Here is a 19,364-nt window from a genome sequence, read left to right as displayed (position 1 = left end):
TGGTGCAACCACTCCGCCACAGGCCGTGCATTATGAACAGGTGCTCGAGCGTCTTGAAAGATGCAATCGCCATCCCCGAATTGCTCTTCAACAGTAGGAAGTAAGAAGGTCCTTAAAAAATCGATTTACGCATGTGCTGTGATAGTGCCACGCTAAACAACAAGGGGTGCAAGCACTCTCCATGGAAAACATGACCACACCATAACACCACCGCCTCCGAATTTTACTGTTCGCGCTACACACGCTTGCAAGTGATGTTCACCGGGCATTGGCCATACCCACATCCTCTCATCGGCTCGCCACATTGTGTACCGTGATTCGCCACTCCACATAATGTTTTTCCACTGTTCAACCGTCCAATGTTTAAGCTCCTTACGCCTCGTCGTTTGGCATTTACCAGCGTCGCAGGTTCGAATCCTGCCTCGTGCATGGATGTGTGTGATGTCCTCAGGTTAGGTTTAAGTAGTTCTAAGTTCTAGGGGACTGATGACCTCCGATGTTAAGTCCCGTAGTGGTCAGAGCCATTCGAACCAGTTTTTGACCTTCAATGTAGTCACCAGCATTGTGTATAACCCGTTGCCAGCGATGTGGAAGTCGTAGGATACTCTTAGCAGTGCCAGCTGTGTTGACAGTTCGAGTGGCGCGGTCTATTGCCTGACGAATTTGTAACAGTTCTGAACAGAATGCCGTGAAGTGTTTCCTTTAGTTTAGAAATCGAGTTGAATCTACGAGCCGGCGGCTCTGGCCGAGCGGTTCTAGGCGCTCTAGAGCGGAACCATGCTGCTGCTACGGTCGTGTGCTGTACCACTTACTGCACTCCCGGACTTAAGCCGTCGTAAATTAAAAAAAAAAATGTTCAAATAGCTCTGAGCACTATGGGACTTAACATCTGAGGTCATCAGTCCCCTACACTCAGAACTACTTAAACCTAACTAACGTAAGGATATCACACACATCCATGCACGAGGCAGGATTCGAACCTGCGACGCTGGTAAATGCCAAACGACGAGGCGTAAGGAGCTTAAACATTGGACGATTGAACAGTGGAAAAACATTATGTGGAGTGACGAATCACGGTACACAATGTGGCGAGCCGATGAGAGGATGTGGGTATGGTCAATGCCCGGTGAACATCACTTGCAAGCGTGTGTAGGCAGTGGTCTTATGGTGTGGTCATTTTTTTCATTGAGGGTGCTTGCACCCCTTGTTGTTTGGCGTGGCACTATCACAGCACATGCGTAAATTGATTTTTTAAACACCTTCTTACTTCCTGCTGTTGAAGAGCAATTCGGGGATGGCGATTGCATCTTTCAAGACGCTCGAGCACCTGTTCATAATGCACGGCCTGTGGCGGAGTGGTTACACGACAATAACATCTCTGTAATGGACTGGCCTGCACAGAGTCCTGACTTGAATCCTACAGAACACCTTTGGGATGTTTTGGAACGCCGACTTCGTGGCAGGCCTCACCGACCGACATCGATACCTCTCCTCAGCCAGTACACCGTGAAGAATGGGCTGCCATTCTCAAAGAAAGCTTCCAGCACGTGATTGAACATACGCCTGCGAGAGTGGAAACTGTCCTGAAGGCTAAGGGTGTGCAAACACCATATTGAATTCCAGCATTACCAATGGAGGGCGCCACAAACTTTTAAGTCATTTTCAGCCAGGTGTCCGGATACTTTTATTCACATAGCGTAGTTCCGCATTGAGCGTAACGGTTCTCATGTTGACGTACTGCAACAAATTTTCCCCTCACCTATTACTTTGTACATTATGCTGGCTAACACTTTTACTTAAACCCTCTGTATGTTTTACTGTCGATTGTATTAATGCATATTTATGCTGACGGCGGATTTATGACGCAGTGTGACTTTTTTGTGTTAAATTTTGATGTGACAATATGAGAGATGTCACGCAGGCTCCCAGCGTTTTTAAATATTTGGATAATAAATTCAAAGAAGTAAATAGTGTTCTGCGACCAAATAACAGTAGGCCTACAAAAAAGGAAATTGGTCTTATCGGAAGATTCTACAGAAAAATAACATCTACACCACGAATTCCGATCTATTATGAATATCAAGAGCTCAGATGGCAACCCAGTTCTAAGCAAAGAAGGGAAAGCAGAAAGGTGGAAGGAGTATATAGAGGGTTTATACAAGGGCGATGTACTTGAGGACAATATTATGGAAATGGAAGAGGATGTAGATGAAGATGAAATGGGAGATAAGATACTGCGTGAAGAGTTTGACAGAGCACTGAAAGACCTGAGTCAAAACAAGGCCCCGGGAGTAGACAACATTCCATTAGAACTACTGATGGCATCAGGAGAGCCAGTCATGACAAAACTCTACCATCTGGTGAGCACGATGTATGAGACAGGCGAAATACCCTCAGACTTTAAGAAGAATATAATAATTCCAATCCCAAAGAAAGCAGGTGTTGACAGATGTGAAAATTACCGAACTATCAGTTTAATAAGTCACAGCTGCAAAATACTAACGCGAATTCTTTACAGACGAATGGAAAAACTGGTAGAAGCCGACCTCGGGGAAGACCAGCTTGGATTCCGTAGAAATGTTGGAACACGTGAGGCAATACTGACCTTACGACTTATCTTGGAAGAAAGATTAAGAAAAGGCAAACCTACGTTTCTAGCATTTGTAGACTTAGAGAAAGCTTTTGACAATGTTGACTGGAATACTCTCTTTCAAATTCTGAAGGTGTCAGGGGTAAAATACAGGGAGCGAAAGGCTATTTACAATTTGTACAGAAACCAGATGGCAGTTATAAGAGTCGAGGGGCATGAAAGGGAAGCGGTGGTTGGGAAAGGAGTGAGACAGGGTTGTAGCCTCTCCCCGATGTTATTCAATCTGTATATTGAGCAAGCAGTAAAGGAAACAAAAGAAAAATTCGGAGTAGGTATTAAAATTCATGGAGAAGAAGTAAAAACTTTGAGGTTCGCCGATGACATTGTAATTCTGTCAGAGACAGCAAAGGACTTGGAAGAGCAATTGAACGGAATGGACAGTGTCTTGAAAGGAGGATATAAGATGAACATCAACAAAAGCAAAACGAGGATAATGGAATGTAGTCGAATTAAGTCGGGTGATGCTGAGGGAATTAGATTAGGAAATGAGACACTTAAAGTAGTAAAGGAGTTTTGCTATTTAGGGAGTAAAATAACCGATGATGGTCGAAGTAGAGAGGATATAAAATGTAGACTGGCAATGGCAAGGAAAGCGTTTCTCAAGAAGAGAAATTTGTTAACATCGAATATAGATTTAGGTGTCAGGAAGTTGTTTCTGAAAGTATTTGTGTGGAGTGTAGCCATGTATGGAAGTGAGACATGGACGATAACTAGTTTGGACAAGAAGAGAATAGAAGCTTTCGAAATGTGGTGCTACAGAAGAATGCTGAAGATAAGGTGGGTAGATCACGTAACTAATGAGGAGGTATTGAATAGGATTGGGGAGAAGAGAAGTTTGTGGCACAACTTGACTAGAAGAAGGGATCGGTTGGTAGGACATGTTCTGAGGCATCGAGGGATCACAAATTTAGCATTGGAGGGCAGCGTGGAGGGTAAAAATCGTAGAGGGAGACCAAGAGATCAATACACTACGCAGATTCAGAAGGATGTAGGTTGCAGTAGGTACTGGGAGATGAAGAGGCTTGCACAGGATAGAGTAGCATGGAGAGCTGCATCAAACCAGTCTCAGGACTGAAGACCACAACAACAAAGGATAAATGCCCTCCTCTGGCGGCCTGTGGGGCATATAAAATTCCGTGTATTTGTGAGAACGTTTACATTGTAACTACCAACAAAAGTGTGTATACAGAACAAAAATATCATTTGCCGCCTAGGGAAAATGGAAAAGTCAGTTGTAGCGGAGCATGCTCTTCAGTCAGGAAATCATGTAGTGACGTTTTCTGATACCAACGTTTTGTGTACATTGACAAACTATTGGTTACGGCTATATAGGGAAATAACGAAATATATAAGCATGGGGATTGTGGTATCGATAGCTACGATGCCACGGCCTGGATGCAAGTTGTTGCAGCGCCCTCTAGCCGGTGCTGTGGGATCTACGAGCGCCGCTGCAGATTCTGCCCATTTGATCAAGAGCAGACGGCCTGGAAACATCGCTTCAAACTATTCAGCCTTTGTACTACTTACGACGGCTGTAAGGCTTGCTCATCATTGCAAAGTTATGTAACCATTTATTAACCTTATTTTTACCTATAGTAAACATCTATAATTCACACTGCGGTACCGAGAGGTTTTTACCTTTTCCTGCTCCTACTCGCTTTCGTCATTCGCCCAACCTTTCCGTTTTCAGGAGCAGACTCACGCGTCGCCTTCCAGGCGGGATACAAAAGGGAAAATTTTAACAGAAAAAAGCGGCCAAGAAACTTAGTGATACGTGGACAGTGACTCTACAGGATCGTTAGCTAAGTTTTTAGCCTTGACACACCATAACAGATGGTGAAGTTTTATCACTGACAAGGACTGGTGATCACGTGTAAACTAGACCACGCCAATTTCACACAGTATCTGTGTGTCGGCTAAGAGACCAGCCCACAGGTTACAAAGGACCCGTCATATGTATAAAGACGGCGGGTTATCACAAGAGTAGCAGCAGTGGAAAAAAAAAAGTATCTATGTTGTACTCCGACTTCTGACTAGTCGTTCGACAAGATTCAGTGTCTTTATGAGTACTTCTGAAGATGTCCAGTGCAGATTTGGACGAAACATCAGGAACCGAAAAGTTTGTTCGTGCACGACCTTACAACGCGGAAGACTCACCAGCAACTAAGACATCAGGTCGTGAAAGTCTTCATTTAACGATCAGAAGACTTGCCTACTTTGTTCGGCAGCGCTGAAATATTACACTACTGGCGATTAAGATTGCTGCACCAAGAAGAAATGCAGATAATGAACGGGTGTTCATTGGACAAATATATTATACTAGAACTGACATGTGATTACATTTTGACGCAATTCGGGTTCATAGATCCTGAGGAATCAGTACCCAGAACAACCACCTCTGGCCGTAATAACGGCCTTGATACGCCTGGGCATTGAGTCAAACAGAGCTTGGATGGCGTGTACAGGTACAGCTGCCCATGCAGCTTTAACACGATACCACGGTTAATCAAGAGTAGTGACTGGCGTGTTGTGACGAGCCCGTTGCTCGGCCGCCATTGACCAGACGTTTTCAGTTGGTGAGATATCTGGAGAATGTGCTGGGCAGGGCAGCAGTCGAACATTTTCTGTATCCAGAAAGGCCCGTACAGGACCTGCAACATGGAGTCGTGCATTATCCTACTGAAATGTGGGGTTTCGCAGGGATCGAATGAAGGATGGAGTCACGGGTCGTAACACAACTGAAATGTAAAGTCCACTGTTCAAAGTGCCGTCAATGCGAACAATAGGTGACCGAGAAGTGTAACCTATGGCACCCCATACCATGACGCCGGGTGATAGCCAGTATGGCGATGACGAATAAACGCTTCCGATGTGCGTTCACCGCGATGTCGCCAAACACGGATGCAACCATCATGATGGTGTAAACATGATTCATCCGAAAAAATGACGTTTTGCAATTCGTGCGCCCAGGTTCGTCGTTGAGTTTACCCTCGCAGGCGCTCCTGTCTGTGATGCAGCGTCAAGGGTAACCGCAGCCGTGGTCTCCGAGCTGATAGATCATGCTGCTGCAAACGTCGTCCAACTGTTCGTGCAGATAGTTGTTGTCTTGGAAACGTTCCCATCTGTTGACTCAGGGGTCGAGACGTGGCTGCACGATCCGTTACAGACATTCCGATAAGATGCCTGTCATCTCGATCGCTAGTGATACGAGGCCGTTGGGATCCAGCACGGCGTTCCGTATTACCCTGCTGAACCAACCGATTCCATATTCTTCTAACAGTCATTGGATGCGACAATCATGATGCTGTAAACAGAACCTGGATTCATCCGAAAAAATGATGTTTTGCCATTCGTGCACCCAGGTTCGTCGTTGAGTACACCATCGCAGGCGCTCCTGCCTGTGATGCAGCGTCAGGGGTAACCGCAGCCACGGTCTCCGAGCTGATAGTCCATGCTGCTGCAAACGTCGTCGAACTCTTCGTGCACATGGTTGTTGTCTTGCAAACGTCCCCATCTGTTGACTCATGGATCGAGACGTGGCTGCACGATCCGTTACAGCCACGCGGATAAGATGCCTGTCATCTCGATCGCTAGTGATACGAGGCCGTTGGTATCCAGCACGGCGTTCCGTATTACCCTCCTGAAACCACCGATTCCATATTCTGCTAACAGTCATTGGAACTTGACTAACGCGAGCAGCAATGTCGCGATACGATAAACCTCAATCGCGATAGGGCACAATCCGACATTTATCAAAGTCTGAAACGTGATGGTACGCATTTCTCCTCCTTATACGAGGCATCACAACAACGTTTCACCAGGCAACGCCGGTCAACTGCTGTTTGCGTATGAGAAATCGGCTAGAAACTTTCCTCAGGTCAGCACGCTGCAGGTGTCGCCACCGGCGCCAACCTTGTGTGAATGCTCTGAAAAGCTAATCATTTGCATATAATAGCATCTTTTTCCTGTCGGTTAAATATCGCGTCTGTAACACGTCATCTTCGTGGTGTAGTAATTTTTGTAGTGTTGGCAGAAGAGCCAACACTGTGTTTCAAGAAGAGGCCGAAATGCACGCGTCAACTCACGCAGGTGGCGCTAGGTCTGAAACAGGATACGTAATGAATGCTATAAAGAAAAGGACGTAGCTGCTGGAATACTTAACTTTAATGCATCATTTGTATACAGCATTCTTGATGATACAAGTGAGACTCTCTCTAGATATGGTTAATGGCGCCTTGCTAGGTCGTAGCCATGGACTTAGCTGAAGGCTAGTCTAACTGTCTCTCGGCAAATGAGAGAAAGGCTTCGTCAGTGTAGTCGCTAGCAAAGTCGTCCGTACACCTGGGCCGAGTGCTAGTACGTCTCTCTAGACCTGCCGTGTGGTGGCGCTCGGTCTGCAATTACTGACAGTGGCGACACGCGGGTCCGACATGTACTAATGGACCGCGGCCGATTTAAAGCTACCACCTAGCAAGTGTGGTGTCTGGCGGTGACACCACAATTTTAATGGCCAGTAGTGTAATTTTCATATTCAGGCACACAGTGCCAATGTTCCGTTTCTTGCTGCCCGCCTTCACGATACTCCAACAGCCACTAGTGTAAACGAATATAATAACAGTCGGCTCACGGTGCCGTTTGTAAGGTAACGCGAGGACTGTGGACGTACGCAAACAGAATGTAATCGTCCTCAGGTGGTTTTTGGGTGTAGGCGGAGGCGAATCGCGAAGCGTCGCGTGCTGGGAGCACTTGAGCGGCGGGAGCGCACTGCGTGGGCGGTGGAGGGCGCGATAAGCGAGCTCCGCCGGCGGCCCCCCACGGCACATCCCGGGCCGGCTGCCTCGCCGCCCCCCGCCCCTCGGGCTAATTGCTGATATAAGGCTCGCACTTAGTGCGGAGAGCAAAAGCTTGCGCGGCCAGTGCATGCGAGGTCGAAACGAGCGGCCGGAGATAAGGGAAGCGCCCGCACTGGCCAACGTTCTTACTGCACGTCGCCTGTAGCATTGACGTCCCACGGTACTGGAAGTACAAGGTGCCTCATAATTATTACGGGAAAATTACACGGGAGGCAAAAGTGGTTCGCTGAATGTACGTCCACTAATTATTAAAGTGAAAAGCTTTTTAATAGAACACGCTTTTAAAACAGGCTAAAAAGTATAAAATATTTACTGCTAGGTTCATACAGGTTCCGGACCCCATATATATACAGTGTAAGCTTTCACGGCCGGTATTGTCTTCACTTAAAACTTCCGGGCTGACAGGCCGTGGTCGAAGTATAAAACTGTCTCCTGACGTTTCGTCTCCGACTGCGGGAGACATCCTCGCCGCTTTACCTCCGAGGATGTCTCCCGCAGTCGGAGACGAAACGTCAGGAGAGAGTTTTATACTTCGACCACGGCCTATCAGCCCGGAAGTTTTAAGTAAAGACCCACATATATAGTCCTGAAAATTTCTGCTTATGAATTTTTAACAGCTATGAGAATGAAACTTCCTGGCAGATTAAAACTGTGTGCCGGACCGAGACACGAACTAGGGTCCCGAGTTCGAGTCTCGGTCCGGCACACAGTTTTAATCTGCCAGGAAAGTTTCATATCAGCGCACACTCCGCTGCAGAGCGAAAATCTCATTCTGGAAACATCCCTGAGGCTGTGGCTAAGCCATGTCTCCGCAATATCCTTTCTTTCAGGAGTGCTGGTTCTGCAAATTTCGCAGGAGAGCTTCTGTAAAGTTTGGAGAGTAGTAGACGAGGTACTGGCAGGAGTAAAGCTGTGAGGACGGGGCGCGAGTCGTGCTTGGGTAGCTCAGATTGTAGAGCACTTGCCCGCGAAAGGCAAAGGTCCCGAGTTCGAGTCCCGGTCCGACACACAGTTTTAATCTGCCACGAAGTTTCATATCTGCGCACACTCCGCTGCAGAGTGAAAATCTCATTCAGCTATGAGAATGCTTGTAAAATTTAAAACGAAAATTGTGGGGTGTATGCTAAAGATAACTGATGCATGAATAGCTCACTTAAGTCACTAAAAATTTAATTGCATTGGAAATGATGTGAAGTATTGTGTGATTTTTCCCAAGGACTGTTACTCGCTACACTCTTTACTATTAGCTACTGAAAGGGATCCTCGTCTCAGATTTTAAATTTTAGGATTATTGTCATAGCTATTAAAAATTCACAAGTAAAAATTTTCAAGCGTATCTGTATAGGTTTAGGGTTCCGTATAGGGCCTGGAGAAATTGTTTTATATTTTTTGGTCCTGTTATGTTAAATAATTTTTTGTTTAAATAATCACTTCCTGCTGTCCAGTCTTCCGTGTGTGGAATTTTTCAGTCGATTTCAAACGTTTTAATGGGTTTACGCCAGATATTTGGTGCAAATTTCAGTTTTTTCTTCGTTCGAGTCAGCCAAGGTATTGCTTCACCTTACGTATATCTCACGAAGTGACCGTGAAGGTAAAAAGTACAGCGATTCGAGATCAGGCGGAGGCTTAAGAGCAGTCGTTCTTATCACAAAACATTCGCGACTGGAACAGGAAAAGCGGGAAGTAGCAGTGCTACACAGAGTAGATACGAAAGCGAGTTAATATTGCTTTGTCAGTCAGTTCTGAGTTATGTTGAAAGTTTCAAGTCTGCAGCTCATCGGGAGTTAGTTTGAAATTTGTACTAAACAGACCGACAGACGGACGGAACAACAAAGTACCCTCAGCCATACACCATACACGGACGCTAGTTTATATTGCATCGCCATTCAGCTCTGAGCTATGTAGGAAATTTCAATGCGTCATCGGGAAGCTAGTTTCAAATCAATTTCTAAACTTATACCGAACAGACAAAGAGACAAGAAAGCGACCTTATATAAACATGTTAAAATCAAATCGTTTGCGATATAACTGTCAGTGTGTGGTTGCAAGCCACCACTAACTTCAGTATCTGCTCAGAAGTAAACTTTTCGGTCAAGTCGCCATCTAATTGAGAACAAATTTAATCCATTGCCCAAGGTTGCGAAATTTGGTACGTGCATGACGGGGCACCGACACATTTTTTGCTACTGATGTAATACGACATCTGATTAGTTTACTTATAATGCTGAGTGGTTAATCTGGTTCAGGCCACTCATCCCATTTTCAGGCTGCACATCTAACGGCTTCCAAAAGCTACCAAAAATTTGGTTTTCAAATGTCTTTGAGCACTATGGGAGTTAACATCTGAGGTCATCAGTCCCCTAGACTTAGAACTACTTAAACCTAACTAACCTAATGACATCACACACATCCATGCCCGAGGCAGGATTCGAAACTATTGGTATAATCACTAAACAAATTTAAAAATTTAAAATGCTGTCACATGCTACTCATTAAGAGGTATAGTCTTACGTTAATATGTGTAACACAATAAAACAAGTATTACAGTGAACAACGGTGTTTGTCTTCAGAACTGCATAACTCATTTGTTTTCTTTATTGTTATTTTACCTCCCCTCGCCGCCATGTAGGCGGGGGGAGGGGGTGGATGGAGGGCGCTGGCAGTGGTACAAATAACCCTCTCTTCAGCCTGTTGAACTTGCCTCTAACTTAGATCCGGAAACAAACAAAAAAGGAGACACACTCGTAAATGCTATGAATTTAAAATTATTTGAAATAGGTGACATGGATGGGAGAAATATAAATAATGTAATACTGTCTTCATGATTTGTTTAAGAACAGTGATAAAAATATGGACAGATGGTACAGTTAAAACACTTGAGAAACACAATGGACACTTGGAAAAAAACCACTTGAAAAACACCGAACACGAAAGAAGATACAATGACCATTAAAAACGGAGCAACGTGCACTTTATCTATGACTGGAAAAGGACCTGCCCTGGGACGGTAGATTGTAGATGAAAATAAGGCTCGGTACAGAGGGAGATGACGACCAGCTTGGCTTTACGAAAAGTAAAGGCACTAGAGAGACAATTCTGACGTTGCGGTTGATAATGGATGCAAGACTAAAGAAAAATCAAGACACTTTCATAGGATTTGTTGACCTGGAAAAAGCACTCTACAACGTAAAATGGTCCAAGATGTTCGAAATTCTGAGAAAAATGGGGGTAGGCTATATGTAGAGATGGGTAATATACAACATGTGCAAGAGCCAAGAGGCAATAATAACAGTGGACGACCAAGAACGAAGTGCTTAAAAAGGGTGTAAGACGGGGATGTAGTCTTCCGCCCCAACTGTTCAATCTGTACATCAAAGAAACAGTGATGGAAATAAAAGAGTGGCTCAGGAGTGAAATTAAAATTCAAGGTGGAAGGATATCAACGATACGTTTCGCTGACGACATTGCTGTTGTTGTTGTTGTGGTCTTCAGTCCTGAGACTGGTTTGATGCAGCTCTCCATGCAACCCTATCCTGTGCAAGTTTCTTCATCTCCCAGTACCTACTGCAACCTACATCCTTCTGAATCTGCTTAGTGTTTTCATCTCTTGGTCTCCCTCTACGATTTTTACCCTCCACGCTGCCCTCCAATGCTAAATTTGTGATCCCTTGATGCCTCAGAACATGTCCTACCAACCGGTCCCTTCTTCTCGTCAAGTTGTGCCACAAACTCCTCTTCTCCCCAATTCTGTTCAATACCTCCTCATTAGTTATGTGATCTACCCATATAATCTTCAGCATTATTCTGTAGCACCACATTTCGAAAGCTTCTATTCTCCTTCTGTCCGAACTATATATCGTCCATATTTTACTTTGCTATCCTGAGTGAAAGTGAAGAAGAATTACATAATCTGCTGAATGCAATGGATAGTCTAGTGAGTACAGAATAGAGATTGAGAGTAAATTGAAGAAAGACGAAGGTAACAAGAAGTATAAGAAATGAGAATACGGAGAAACTTTGCATCGGGGTTGATGGTCACGAAATAGAATTCTGTTACCTAGCCAGCAAAATAACCAATGACAGAAGGAGCTATCAGGACATCAAAAGCAGACTAGCGCTATCACAACGGGCATTCCTGGCCAAGAGAAGTCTACTTGTATCAAACATAGACCTTAATTTGAGCACGTTTGGAGCATAGCATTGTATGATAGTGAAATATGTATTGTTGGAAAATCGGAATAGACGAGAATCGAAGCATTTGAGATGCTACAGACGACAAATTAGGTGGACTGATAAGGTAAGGAATGAGGAGGTTCTGTGCAGAATCGGAGAGGAAAGGAATGTGTGGAAAACACTGACAGGGAGAAGAGACAGCCGGCCGCTGTGGCCGAGCGGTTCTAGGCGCTTCAGTCTGGAGCTGCGTGACCGCTACGGTCGCAGGTTCGAATCCTGCCTCGGGCATGGATATGTGTGATGTCCTTAGGTTAGTTAGGTTTAAGTTGTTTTACGTTCTAGGGGAATGATGACCTCAGATGTTAAGAGCTCAGAGCCATTTTAACCACTTTTGGAGAAGGGACAGGAGTATAGGACATCTGTTAAGACATCAGGGGATGACTTTCATGGTACTAGAGGGAGCTATAGAGGGCAAAAACTGTACAGGAATGCAAAGATTTGAATACATCCAGCAAATAATTGAGGACATAAGTTGCAAAATGGCTCTGAGCACTATGGGACTTAACATCTATGGTCATGAGTCCCCTAGAACTTAGAACTACTTAAACCTAACTAACCTAAGGACAGAACACAACACCCAGTCATCACGAGGTAGAGAAAATCCCTGACCCCGCCGGGAATCGAACCCGGGAACCCGGGTGCGGGAAGCGAGAACGCTACCGCACGACCACGAGCTGCGGACATAAGATGCTAGTGCTACTCCAAGATGAAGAGGTGGGCGCAGAGAAAAATTCCTGGCGGGCCGCATCAAACTAGTCAGAAGACTGACGACAAAAAAACAAAAACAAATAACAAAAAAAAAAATGGAGGGAGATAGGAGAGTGGTGGTGATGAGGAGGCGGGACTGGTAAAAGGTGGTCATAAGACAAGGGTGGCTGTGTGGGACAAGGAGAGAGGGGCAACTGGTGTTGGGATCTGTAGATTGGAGAGAAAAGGGTGTGGGGGCGACAGGGAAGAGCAAATGGAGGAGGTGTTATATGGATAGAGGAGGAGGAGGGGGCCCTTGGATGGGTGCATAGGGTAGAGTGGGTTCAGAGTTGGCAGGACGGGTATATGTCGGGGTGGAGTACATGGTCAGGGACAGGGAGACAGTTCAAATGTCTGCGGGATGGCACGAAGAGTGTGCAGGTGGATCGTTGTTGGGATGTGGAGGTAAGGAGGCGCGGCCGCAAACTAGGACTGGAAAGGAGAGGGGACACCATAGGTACGTTGGAGTCCAGTTCATGGAAGGAAGAGGTTACTCAGAGGTGTTCAGTGTGAGTGAAGAGAGGGGGGAATTTGCTGAGATGCTAAAGGATCCCTGTGGCGAAGCTGAGCGAATGCGAAAAGCGAACAGGATAGCATGGCGTCATAATTCATTGCACGCAAATTACCCAGACTATATCCATACAGTATTTCATAGCGAGAGCACCCTGCGATTCTAAAAAACTTCTGACATAATGTCAAACATTTTCTAAATATTTTCTCACTTATATTCTTAAACTATTGAGTACCTCTGGTTTCCGCATGAAATCACCATTTTATTATTTTGTTCTGAAATACCAGTGCATTTAGCACGAAGCCACTGATTCTGTTTAGACAGTTAGTGTTACAATGAGGTGCTTCTACTACTATCTTGTGTTATAGTAGTCACTTACAGCGGTCAAAGCAACAGTCGGCGAGGAGATTTTTCTACGAATTTTATGAGACTGTGAAATGCGTTTTTTATAGTGAAACGTCCCCTTAGGACAACTTATACATATGAAACGTCCACTTAGAACAATTTATACAAAACTGTGCTTAACCTGGCACACAATAATTTTAGCGCAACGCAATCTGACTATCAAAAATCCCTGCAAAAGAATTGCCCTGAGTAACATTAAACTATACCTTTCAGAAATCACTTACCTCACAAAAATCTTCGTTACTCGAACTACTGCAATACAGCGAGCGCCACTACTGCCAGCTAAATAAAAGATTCAAACTATGGAAGGCACTAACTACTGATAGAGATAGTTAGCAAATGAAAGATATTAATAGAGAACAAATAATGTATTTACCTTAATATTCATAATTGACATCCAGTCTTACAGATTATCAAAACTCCGCCATCTCTCTCCCCACATTCACCACTGCTGGCGGCTCACCTCCAACTGCGCAACGCTACGCGCTGTTCACATCCAGCTATAGCAGTTCATGACAACAATGGCAGGCAACAATGCAAACTAGCCACATACTGCACACAGCACAGCCAGTGATTTTCATACAGAGCGCTACGTAACATTGCCAATAAGAAAACATAAACAGCAAACTTACCTAAAGAAAACATAAACAGCCTACTTACAATAGTAGTCATACTGGCTTCATTGACAGAGAAAGTAAGTGTATCTAAAGTTGCAGCATAAATCTGAGTTTGTACTGCTGCTCTTATGAGTGGTTTCGAAATGAAAGCACCAGGCAGTACGTAGTTTTTGATACAACATGTACTAGGGCTATAGTACAGATGACTCCTGTGTATCAGAAGGCTAACAGCAACGACTTACAAAACTACAGGCCAACATCCATAACATCGGTTTGTTTTAGAATTCTTGAACATATTCTCAGTTCGAGTGTAACAAAGTTCCTTGAGACCGAAATGCTAATGTCTAATAATCAGCACGGTTTTAGAAAGATTCGCTCGTGCGAAACTCAGCTTCCCCTTCTCTGATAAGGTCGACTTCGGTTTATTGGGAGAGTTTCAGAAAAGTGTGGATCATCTGTAGAAAAGTCCGTGTATAGAATTCTAGTGCGACCCGTTCTTGAGTACTGCTCCAGTGTTTAGAAGCCCCACCAAGTCGGATTAAGGGAAGACACGGAAGCAAGTCAAAGGTGGGGTGTTAGATTTGTTACCAGTGGGTTCGATCAACATGCGAGTACTACAGAGATGATTCGTGACGTCAAATGGGAATACTTGGTGGCAAGGCGACGTTCTTGTGGAGGAATTCTTTTGAGAAAAGTTACAGAACCGCTATTTGAAGCTGACTGTAGAACGATCCTTCAACATACATTTTCAACATACATTTCGCGTAAGGACCACGAAGAAGGCGAGAAAATAGGGTTCATGTGAAGACAAAAAATGTTCGAATGTACTGCCAAGGTCATCAGTCCCTAAGCTTATACACTACTTAACGTAAATTATCCTAAGGACGAACACACACACACCCATGCCTGAGGGAGGACTCAGACCTCCACTGGGACTAGCCGCGCAGTCCATGACTGCAGCGCCTTAGACCACTCGGCTAATCCCGCGCGGCTCATGTGGAGACAGATAGACAGTCGTTTTTCCTTTGCTCTATGTGCGAGTGGAACAAGAAAGGAAATGACTTGTAGTAGTACAGGACACCCTCCGCCACGGACTATACGGTAGCTTGTGGAGTATGTATGTAGATATAGATGTAAAACACAGGCTGTCTTACAGAGAAGAAAACAGCGACCAGTCACTGTTAATAATGCTACTCATTCACATAAATAGGGCTGCTACCGGTTTCGAATTAACAGATTCATCATCAGATGGCTGTTCACCACATGACACAAATTCCTTGTCTAATCTTCTAAAGATTATGAACATCTGGCTTCTCCTATTTCTGCCACATTCCCAAAGGCCTGCTCTAGGTCCATATGCACTGGAAAAATATCCTGCTTTTCCTTCAGTCTACAGATGGAAGCTGCAGCATTTGCTGGAAAGTATCCAGACAGCCCTACACAATGTGGGCCTGACCACTGGATGACACCGGTATGAAAAGAGGCAGGGAGTATTGTGTCGTCATGAAGAGTACCTCGGTGACTTAGAACGTGGGCTAGTCCACTGGACATCACCTGAGTATCCAATACATTAGGGGTACTTCAGCCCTTCTAAAGCTGTCAGATTCGAGTGCTGATGATGAGATTGTGAAGTGGAAACATGAAGGAGAACCACATCTAAACCATCACTAGGCAGACCTCGTGAATTGACGGACAGGAACCGCCGAACATTGCGAACGGCAGTTCTTCAAAAATTACGTTAAATCAGCAGAAGGAATCACTTGCGAGTTCCATAGTGCTACCAGCGGTTCAGCTAGCACAGTGACTGCAAGAAGGGACTTAGAAAGAATGGTCTACAACGGTCGAGGAGCTCCTCATAACCGATAAGTTTCTGTAGTTATGGCTAAGTGATGCTTGATGCAATTCAACGAGCGATGCCGCCGGATACTCAATGACTGGAAATGAGTGATTTGCAGTGGTGAATCACACTGAGCTCCGTGGAAATCAGACACTCGTAAAAGGGTTTCAGTTCGGTGGTGTGCCAACAGTGAAGTACGAAGTGCATTCAAGTTCTAAGGCCTCCGATTATTTTCCTAATTAACTACTCACCCGAAATCGATGAAACTGGCGTTACTTCTCGACGTAATCGCCCTGCAGACGTACACATTTTTCACAACGCTGACGCCATGATTCCATGGCAGCGGCCAAGGCTTCTTTAGGAGTCTGTTTTGACCACTGGAAAAACGCTGAGGCAATAGCAGCACGGCTGGTGAATGTGCGGCCACGGAGAGTGTCTTTCATTATTGGAAAAAGCCAAAACTCACTAGGAGCCAGGTCAGGTGAGTAGGGAGCATGAGGAATCACTTCAAAGTTGTTATCACGAAGAAACTGTTGCGTAACGTTAGCTCGATGTGCGGGTGCGTTGTCTCGGTGAAACAGTACACGCGCAGCCCTTCCCGGACGTTTTTGTTGCAGTGCAGGTAGGAATTTGTTCTTCAAAACATTTTCGTAGGATGCACCTGTTACCGTAGTGCCCTTTGGAACGTAATGGCTAAGGATTACGTCCTCGCTGTCCCAGAACATGGACACCATCATTTTTTCAGCACTGGCGGTTACCCGAAATGTTTTGGTGGCGGTGAATCTGTGTGCTTCCATTGAGCTGACTGGCGCTTTGTTTCTGGATTGAAAAATGGCATCCACGTCTCATCCATTGTCACAACCGACGAAAAGAAAGTCCGATTAGTGCTGTCGTTGCGCGTCAACATTGCTCGGCAATATGCCACACGGGTAGCCGTGTGGTCGTCCGTCAGCATTCGTGGCACCCACCTGGATGACACTTTTCGCATTTTCAGGACGTCATGCAGGATTGTGTGCACAGAACCCACAGAAATGCCAACTCTGGAGGCGATCTGTTCAACAGTCATTCGGCGATCCCCCAAAACAATTCTCTCCACTTTCTCGATCGTGTCGTCAGACCGGCTTGTACGAGCCCGAGGTTGTTTCGGTTTGTTGTCACACGATGTTCTGGCTTCATTAAACTGTCTCACCCACGAATGCAGTTTCGACACATCCATAACTCCTTCACCACATGTCTCCTTCAACTGTCGATGAATTTCAATTGGTTTCACACCACGCAAATTCAGAAAACGAATGATTGCACGCTGTTCAAGTAAGGAAAACGTCATCATTTTAAGTATTAAAAACAGTTCTCATTCTCGCCGCTGGCGATAAAATTCCATCTGCCGTACGGTGCTGCCATCTCTGGGACGTATTGACAATGAACGCGGCCTCATTTTAAAACAATGCGCATGTTTCTATCTCTTTCCAGTCCGGAAAAAAAAAATCGGAGGCCTTAGAACTTGAATGCACCTCGTACGGGGGGAGGGGATGTTACAGTGTGGTGGTGCATTCCATGGTTAGTGTGTGATCCCCTGTACTGCTTAAGATAATGCTAAATACGGAAGGATCTAAACACATTTTACAGCATTGCTTAATAAATACAGTAGAGAAACAATTCGGAGATGATTGTATGTGAATGAGAACGCACCCTGTGATAATTCATCAACTGTGAGGGAACGGTTTGTGGACGTAACATTCCTCAGATGGACTGGCCTGCCCAGACTCCTGACCTGAACCCAATGGAGCACCTTTGGCACGAATCAGAACCTCGACTTCACTCCAGACCCCAGAAACCAATATCACTACCTTCTCTGCTTCGTATCTTGAGGGAGAATGGACCCCCATTCCTCCACAGACATTCGGACGCCTCACGAAAAGTGTCTCCAGCAGAGTTCAAGGCGCCACTAAGGGAAGAGTGTACCCACCACATATTAATATGCACTTAAGGTGTCCTCATACTTTTGATCAAATAGAGTGTAGGCAAATGAAAGTCAGCGAAAATCCTGTATGGCTTGAAAGGTGAGAGTGAGAGAGCGCAGAGTGTAATCTTTTGCTCCTCCCCTTCTCCGTCCCTCCCATCCCAGTCACGTGCGGCCTATCAGAAAAGGGTGGCTAGCAACAAATGGGAGGGGCTCGCGTGCGGCCCGGGGCATCGCGTGAACACTTTGCCGGGCTTCACAGGTCAGCTCTCATCACGCCGGGGTTCCCGCCAGCTGGCGCTGCGAAAACGGGCCGGCGGCCTCCGAAACCAGTGACCACACCCATACGCCCACGGCCAGGTACCCGCTATACGTATCATGTGTGTCAGGCAACTTACAATGGCCAATCATACCATCTCCAACACTTACTAGATAAGCAACCTGTCAAACCGTACAAAAAATTTGTCACCTCCAAGAAGACGTCACGGTGACACTTTTTGTTTTTGAGTCAACGGTCTTCTGATCGGTTTCATGCGGCCCGCCACGAACTCCTCACCTGCGCCGACCACTTCTGTTTAGGACCTGCAACCTACGTCCTCAACTACACTCCTGGAAATTGAAATAAGAACACCGTGAATTCATTGTCCCAGGAAGGGGAAACTTTATTGACACATTCCTGGGGTCAGATACATCACATGATCACACTGACAGAACCACAGGCACATAGACAAAGGCAACAGAGCATGCACAATGTCGGCACTAGTACAGTGTATATCCACCTTTCGCAGCAATGCAGGCTGCTATTCTCCCATGGAGACGATCGTAGAGATGCTGGATGTAGTCCTGTGGAACGGCTTGCCATGCCATTTCCACCTGGCGCCTCAGTTGGACCAGCGTTCGTGCTGGACGTGCAGACCGCGTGAGACGACGCTTCATCCAGTCCCAAACATGCTCAATGAGGGACAGATCCGGAGATCTTGCTGGCCAGGGTAGTTGACTTACACCTTCTAGAGCACGTTGGGTGGCACGGGATACATGCGGACGTGCATTGTCCTGTTGGAACAGCAAGTTCCCTTGCCGGTCTAGGAATGGTAGAACGATGGGTTCGATGACGGTTTGGATGTACCGTGCACTATTCAGTGTCCCCTCGACGATCACCAGTGGTGTACGGTCAGTGTATGAGATCGCTCCCCACACCATGATGCCGGGTGTTGGCCCTGTGTGCCTCGGTCGTATGCAGTCCTGATTGTGGCGCTCACCTGCACGGCGCCAAACACGCATACGACCATCATTGGCACCAAGGCAGAAGCGACTCTCATCGCTGAAGACGACACGTCTCCATTCGTCCCTCCATTCACGCCTGTCGCGACACCACTGGAGGCGGGCTGCACGATGTTGGGGCGTGAGCGGAAGACGGCCTAACGGTGTGCGGGACCGTAGCCCAGCTTCATGGAGACGGTTGCGAATGGTCCTCGCCGATACCCCAGGAGCAACAGTGTCCCTAATTTGCTGGGAAGTGGCGGTGCGGTCCCCTACGGCACTGCGTAGGAT

This window comes from Schistocerca cancellata, chromosome 12 (genome assembly GCF_023864275.1).
Source record: "Schistocerca cancellata isolate TAMUIC-IGC-003103 chromosome 12, iqSchCanc2.1, whole genome shotgun sequence".
NCBI classification, from domain to species: domain Eukaryota; kingdom Metazoa; phylum Arthropoda; class Insecta; order Orthoptera; family Acrididae; genus Schistocerca; species Schistocerca cancellata.
This window is presented reverse-complemented; position numbering follows the sequence as displayed.